At 45.4% G+C, this 5490-nt stretch overlaps 1 non-coding gene across 1 annotated transcript; it reads right to left on the bottom strand.

Annotated features, from left to right (window-relative positions):
* Positions 1–470: 470 nt before the first annotated feature.
* On the bottom strand, positions 471–541 carry TRNAG-GCC (transfer RNA glycine (anticodon GCC)). Its single transcript has one exon. It is a non-coding gene; the product is annotated as a tRNA-Gly (tRNA).
* Positions 542–5490: the final 4949 nt, after the last annotated feature.

Here is a 5490-nt window from a genome sequence, read left to right as displayed (position 1 = left end):
AAGCAGTCGTGTCCTATTGTCTGATCCTTGAAAGAGGTCATGCCCAACTGCAAGTTTGGAACGCGTTGTGCCTGAGCACCGCACCAGCATCAACATCAACATCATCCTTCCAGCTGATGACATGGAAAACGCATCAAAATTAACGGCCAAAAAGTATGTGGGGTCATCAGAAGGAGGAAGCAGTAGAATGATCAGATAAGTTCAGACCAGCATGGTCAAGGTTATACTAGACCAATCATTCAGCTTCCCAAGAGAAAACGGGGGGCTGCCGAGATGCCACGTGCCCAACTCCACACGAACTTAATCTGCAAAAGACGAAAACAAATTTGATCACAGTAACCAATGATAACCTTCATGGGTCCTAGTCACACAGACCAATGCTAACAAACTGGATGATGAACCCCAGTCCTCGAGTCCACGAATATATAATGTTTTACTCGGTAGAAAGCAGATGGCAAAAATGGAAAGCGTGCACCAGCCGGGAATCGAACCCAGGTCTGTACCGTGGCAGGGTACTATTCTACCACTAGACCACTGGTGCGCCATATTTGATAATTCCATATTGCTACTCCCATTTGGAAATAAGTACGTAACTTTTGGTTATCCGTCATCATAAAAGAGCATATATACCACACTTGCTTGACGTGATCCTTTATATGTCCGTGAACGCGTCCGGGGATAGAGGTCAGTGAACCCTATTTTGCCCGGGCAATCACACCCTCGTTTCAAAAACCGGATTTCCATGCAAACTCATTGACCGATAAAAATACACAACAATGAGTATATTACACAACAATAAAAAACAAATAGTCCTGATTGGAAGGGAAAAATACATAGCTCAGACATAAATATTATCCATAAGAGCATCTATAGCCGGCATCCTCAAATTCTCCTTAAACGTTCATGGACGCGCCCGGTCAGTGACCGGACAGAAGAGAGAAAGAAAAAAGTTGTCCCATTCGAACCCCTCATATCATCCTTATACGTCTGGGCTATCAGCGAACCCTCATATTAAGGACAAATGTAGGGAGGATATGAGGACTTGTGGACGCGTCCGATCAGTCCGCCACGTAGGACAAGGCCCACCTCGGACCACATTTTCTCTTTCTTTATTCATTATTTTCTTTTTCTCTCTTCATTTCCACCAATCACATGCAAGTGACCGGACATATGAGGGAGAAAATAAGGAGTGTGGCTGCATGGACGGACAAATCGGGGTTCAAATTATCTTGAACAAATTATTTTCTTTTTCTCTCTTCACCAATCATTATTTAATTTTCTTTTTCTCTCTTCATCTCCACCAATCTCATACCCGTTGATTGTGTAGTAGTTGCACGCTTGAGCATCCCATCACAAATTATCTTGAACAACTAAGATCATTGATGCACGTTGATTCCCTTGTGAGACTATCGCATGCGAAATAAAGTACGCCAGATCTATAATTCTTTTGATGCCACTGCTTCAAGTATGATGGTGACCTCTTTGTGTAACCTTGGTATTTCCCGCGCAAATCTATCGGGCAGTTCTTTTATTGCAATGCATGCAGTCAACTGAATCGAGCATATCTGGAAAACTTCTTGATGCTCCAATTGCCAATAACTTTCCATGTCCTTGGCATTTGGTTCTCTCAAGTACTCAGGTTCAAACACCTTCATCACGATATATGCAATTTCACTATTGCCTCAGAGCATGTACGCTCTCCCATCCGACTGACCTCATCAGCGACATCCCCGGTTTGTATCACATACAAGCATCGTCAGAGTAGTCATGCATTTCTGCATAGAAGAGAACGACATGTGTCCACAACATTTGTTCCTCGACACGAAGTAAGGATCATATGCCTTCACACCGCCCACTACGCGTAAGAACAAATGTTTGCGCATCTAGAAGTGACGCAAAAAAAAGCACATTGAATACATATTTGTTGTAGAGATCTTGTTGTCCCTTTATCCTATCCCGGGTCACAACTATCCAGCTTGGCATCGAACCCTTGAAGTTGAGAACATGCTCCTCTTTGCTTCTCCATGTCTTCAAGGATGCTCATCATCACCATCAGGTCTTCATCTTCGTGGTCATCAATTTATGAATATGACGAATTGATGAACTCCTTGAAAATGAACTCATCAAGCTATACCCATCCTCCAATAAATCCATCGTTTGGCTACAAATGTGCAAAATAACCTAAAAACTCTAACATTTCGTCAAACACTAGACATGCGAGGTATATGCGAGGTGGAGTAGGACGCACCAGGGTGGCGGTCGTATTTGGTGCAAGAAGGACGTATGGACGGATGTGAGACGGTTCTGCGGGTTAGGGCCGGATGGGGGATGACGACAAAGCTATGGTGGGGGAGCAGAACGGGCAAAGGGCAGAGCGGACGAGGACAGAATAGAGAGGAAGATGGTAGGTTGGGCGAGGATGGAGGTCGGTTTAGGGGATTTGATGTGGGTCCGGCATGGTGGACATGTCTAGGCGGCCCCAAATATGCGCGTATATGGGCTAGGTTTGAAGGATACCAGAAGGAATGGGTATGGGGGACCAGGTCGGATGTCAGACATATGGGGGGTTAGGGCGTCACATTGAAGATGACACGTGTACTGAGAAAAAAAACTATGACTATGGTTTTTTCTAAATTATAACTATTGGTTTTAAGAATTTAAAATAAATGAAAATGAAAGGCACACATAAACACATATGTATGTACAAATTGTAATGTACATGCCGAAGAGGTTCACAACCTTTTTGGAAAACAATGATAAAACAAGATGTATGGTATGTGATCTAAAGGCATTTTTTGACGTCATGTTACTGTAACTTATCATGGATGAATTGCTCAATGACTTGATATTTTCTCAGGTCTTGACCAACGATGTAGGCATGTTGTTGTTATTAAGTGAAGATGTTTTGTGGAGGCGTTGGAGTTGGGTGTACCAAGTTCTCAGTTAAAAAAGTTCTCAGTTGACTGAGTCCTAAACGGGTGGTAATTCATCCTAAATGTCTGGGTTGGAAATTACCATATACTAGAATCACTTTGTGTGCTTTGTTGTGCCGCTTTCATAGATGGACTGCGGCATCCTTGTATGTATACGCCAGGACAACCTATCGCACTCAAAGCACATACATGCATCAATTTTGGCTTGCTAAGTTAAACATCAACACATGCAAAAATGGTTTGGCAACCCCCTACTATGATAGTATCGATGGCAACAACACTTCATCATATAACCACGAAGAAACTACAGATGGTCATTACAAAACATAAGCACAACAAAATACATAACAAACCAAAAACAACGAACAAAGAAAGGAAAAATCATTAGTCCCAGCCGATGAGGTCTCAACCACCTAACACCCAGCCGAAAAAGACAGGTCCCAGCAAACGAGAATGCAACCGCCGAACGTCCAGCCGGGATGTTGTTCTTAGCGGCGTGCTCGCAGCCGTCGAACGGCCAGTCGGGAAAAATGCCAAACTTCCCTCAAGCCGCCTACTCCTAGCAACCGAGATCTTGTCAAGCCGCTTCTGCGCCCAATCACCTCTGATTTTTTTTCTCTTCACCTGCGCGCGGTCTTTTTTGTATCCACACAGCTAGCGAACAGTAAAAGAATCTCGTGCCCCTAGAGACCCAACATGACAAGAACAAATGGCCTATTGACGGCCCATGGGCCGAGGCATGCGATACGTGGTCAACACGGACTGACCAGTAGATAAACATGATGATTAGGAAGTTTTGGTGGGGCAGTAAGAACGGTCAGCGGAAACCACACTGGGTGTCTTGGAAGGAAATGACCCAGCCTAAAGCAATGGGCGGGCTAGGGTTTAAGGACTTTGAGTTGTTCAACTTGTCAATGCTTGCGAAACAAGTGTGGAGGATCTTACAGAGCCCGGAGACATTAAGTGCATGGATACTGCAAAGTGTTTACTTCCCGGGTACCACAATTCTCAAGGCAAGCTTAGGATCGCATCCTAGCCAAGTGTGGCGAGCACTTCTCGAAGGGCGCGACGTCCTAAATCTAGGCCTCATCCGCAGGATCGGTACTGGTGCAGAAACAAGCATATGGGAAGAAAACTGGATCCCAAGGGATGAAATGATGAGGCCATATGGGTGTTTAATACAAAACCCACCATCTCGAGTTTCAGAGCTCATCGACGCTACGTCAGCAAGATGGAATATCCAACGCCTACAGGAAGTGTTTCTCCACATCGATATCCAGCCAATCTTGAGCATTCCTCTATGCACGAGAAACATAGAAGATAGCTGGGCATGGAACTTTGAGAGGAATGGAGTGTTCTCGGTCAGGTCTGCATACAACATGTTGGTGTCGATCAGAAAGAAAAGGGAAGCATGGTTGGAAGGCAATACAGGGTCGTCCACCACGAACAGAGAAAGCGGGGATTGGAAGAAACTCTGGCATACTCAAGTACCAGGGAAAGTGAGAATGTTTCTATGGCGACTCGCAAAACAATCGCTTCCAACAAATGATGTTCGTGCCCATCGCAACATGGCGCAGTCGAGTGTATGTGGACTATGCGGAGTACAGGATTCCTGGCGTCACTCGCTGCTGGAATGCACATCGTCTCGATGCACATGGGCGCTGACAGAGGAGGAGATAGTTCAAAAAATCTCAGGCACGACAGAACCTTCAGCAAAACAATGGTTATTCACAATGATGAACCTGTTATCGCATGCGCTGTTTGTGAAGCTGGCCGTAACGCTTTGGGCGATTTGGACAGCAAGGAGGAAGGCGATTCACGAAGGGATCTACCAAAGTCCACAGGCTACCCACATGTTCGTTCAGAGGTTCATTGCTGAACTTGATATGATCAAGTCTCCATCCCCAGCACAACCAAGCACCCGAACCAGAACAGCTCAAAGCATGCGATCCAAGGCACCGCCTCCAGGTTTCGTGAAGATTCATGTCGATGCAGGAGTGGCGCCCTCTAGGGGGACGGCAGCGGCTGTTTGCCGGGATGACCAAGGGAATTACTTGGGTAGTTCCTCTCTGCTCATATACGGTATGCAGGATCCAGCCACACTGGAAGTCATTGCATGTCGGGAAGCCCTGGCATTGGCAGAGGATCTAGGAGTGCAGAACGTTGTTATCTTATCGGATGCAAAACAAGCAATACATGACCTGAACAATGCCAGCAGAGGAAGCTATGGGGCCATCATCGAGGAGATCCAAGCCAGAGCTGCTAATTTCACTAGCATATTTATGCATGAGAGTCGTTTGGTTAATAAAGAGGCACACAAACTTGCTCTTTTTCACTTTCTTTAGATCAGGGGCGCCACCTGTGGCTTGTTCAACCCCATGACACGAGTTGTATCCCACTTTCTGTGGTTTATGATCAATAAAGCTTTTGCTTTACCGCTCAAAAAAAAGTAGAGAAATAACGAAATCACTAATTAAGGAGTACTCGTTGCAAAGAAAACTCCATCTTCCCATGTCACGATAAGTGGCGCACATGCAGTGCGCCACTTGTCGCAACC

This window comes from Aegilops tauschii, chromosome 5 (assembly GCF_002575655.3).
Source record: "Aegilops tauschii subsp. strangulata cultivar AL8/78 chromosome 5, Aet v6.0, whole genome shotgun sequence".
In the NCBI taxonomy this organism is placed as follows: domain Eukaryota; kingdom Viridiplantae; phylum Streptophyta; class Magnoliopsida; order Poales; family Poaceae; genus Aegilops; species Aegilops tauschii.
This window is presented reverse-complemented; position numbering and strand designations above follow the sequence as displayed.